Source organism: Belonocnema kinseyi, chromosome 10 (genome assembly GCF_010883055.1).
Source record: "Belonocnema kinseyi isolate 2016_QV_RU_SX_M_011 chromosome 10, B_treatae_v1, whole genome shotgun sequence".
Classification (NCBI taxonomy): Eukaryota; Metazoa; Arthropoda; class Insecta; order Hymenoptera; family Cynipidae; genus Belonocnema; species Belonocnema kinseyi.
The window spans coordinates 79,161,048-79,163,589 of NC_046666.1; positions in this window are offsets into that span (position 1 = coordinate 79,161,048).

Sequence of the window (2,542 nt, forward strand, 5' to 3'; positions counted from 1 at the left end):
AACTTATCAACTTGTTCAATTCTCTCATCATTTAATAAAATATTGCATAGTGTTTTCTCACTCTTTCCTTCGAACACCATAGTTTTTGTTCTATTTGCGTTAGTTTTGAGGCCCATGCATAAGAGGAATCTCGTATTTTTAGCTGTACGAAAATTTCCATTTCACCAGAAAAAAAGTTGTTATGACTACTCAACAATGACATGATATTTATTCCTGTCCTTGATCCCAATTTGAAGTGACGATTTGCTCTTGACAGGGTAGATTAAACAAATATTGTAGAAATTTGTCGACAAGCTGAACGTAGGATTTCAAAACGCGGATTTTGCTTGAAAAATCTTGGATCTTGAAGCTACATATATTTTTGATCGTTCATTGGCGGATTGGAATGTTTTGATAGCCAGGAGTCCTTGGTTGCACCCCCCCCCCCGTTTTTTAGCCTGTGTGTACCGAAAAAAACATGGCTTTTCGTACGGAAAAAATCCAACTATTTGTACCGAAATTTCGGTAAAAGTGGACACGGCCCTGAAAAATATAATTTTCTGGAGCAGCCTATGTATTTCTTAGACACATTTCTAATGCATGCATTGACTCACTCTACAGATAATATTTTTTAATAAATAAATACATTATACACTTTAGATATCAAAGGTAAAAGTAAAAAGAATATTCTTGTCATAAACAAAAATTTATTACAATTTTTCAATTTCTTTCTTTCTTTTGGAATCTAAACTTGATTCAAATGATTAAAAATGCGTAGGGGCATCTAGATAATATACACAGGTGGGTATGATTTTTTCAAATAATCTTAAATCTTGTTCCATATTTGTTGAAAAAATGATAAATTCTATTTTAGCAGAAGAGCACAATATGATATTTGAACTCCTATAAAGGATAGTGTTTCAAGTTAATTTTTTTCCTCAACATCCGGTATGATGTTATTAAGTCGCATCTGTTTTATGCTAAGGAAAATCATAATTTTTTATTTAAGATAAAAGGTATCAAAAAAGCTTCATTGTTTATTTTTATGCTACAGAAGCTTTCCTCGATTTATTGACATTTCCTTAAAACAAAATAGAATTAGTAAATCCACTTCACAGAATGGAACTTTTATGAAAGATTGATTCACTATATTTTTTCAATTGTCGAAAGTAAATTTATGGAGAAAACTGGCAAATTTTGTCAATTTCACGTAGAAAAAAGTCTGGTTCCTTTAAATGAATAATTTAGAAATATAATCCTTTTCCGTAGCCATGGTATTTAGAGTTATCTTTTGTTTTTATAATTTTCACTTGTTTCAATATTCCTTTTCAGAAATATGTGCATTGAACTAAGAGTTTTCTTTTCACAGTTGTATTATTTTCTGCATTACATTATATTTGTTTTCTTTATTTGTTTCGTTTTCTAATTCTGGGATTTTGTGTTAATAATAGATTTAAGTACTAAATAATTGTAGGCAATTGTAAAAAAAATTTTTGGGTTTAATATTTGTCCAATAAATGGTGTTCCATTAGGACAAAATGGATGCATTAAAAGTTCTCAAAAAGACTCTATCCGATTTTTTGATTTCGAATTCCAATGGAGGTGTAGAAGATTTGGCGCGTGTTTAAAAAGAGAATTTAATTTAAGCGATAAACAACTGGAAAAGGTTAAAAACAAATTGAGTCATAATTTAGCCCTCATTTTGAAAGGAAATGGCAGAGTTCAGCATTTATTAAAGCTTATTTTAACACCGAGTTTACAGGTCGGTTGAACACATATTTTATCGTGGAATTTCTACCTCAAAGTAATGACGATTGCGGAAAGCCTAACTCAGGTGACTTTGCAGAATGTTCTACTTCAACAAAACGAAGGAAATTAATGGATATACGTGAAAAATATACTGACCTCGAAATAAGAGAGGCTTTTTACGCTCGCTAAATCAATGTGATAGGAAGAAAGTATCAGAATTCATTCATTCGATTTTACATGATCCATATGCAGGCAAAAAAGAGAAATGCGGACATTTACCCAGCATACGACAATTTGGGAAAAGCTAAAGAAGAATGTTATCCAGATTCGATTAAGGTAACGGAAAAGGGTTTTACAATCAGCTTCAAATCTTTATTAGATCATATGATGGTTCTTTAAGCCAAAGCATGTACAAGCAAAAGAAACATGATCCAGTTATGGTGGATAATAGTATCTTGACGGTCTCAATGGTACCACTGCGACTTCACTTAGAGTATTTGGTAAGTTCTGCAGTATGGCAAAATCCTAATCCATCGTCAACATCATATTGCAGGCCAATACTTTATGAATTCTCAAAAGAAACCCGAAAAAAACCAATTCAGTAATATCATCACTTCAAAGAAATCGATAAAATGAAACCCACAATAATGAAGAACAATTCCGGTATTTTGTGATAAAAGCTGATATGATGTTGATGATGCTCGAACAAAAAGTTTTCCAGGTTCTTTCTGGAATTTTATCATCTATGACTTGCTACATTTGTCAAGCTACGCCTAAAGAGATGAATAACTTAGATAGAGTCAAAGGCAAAGTT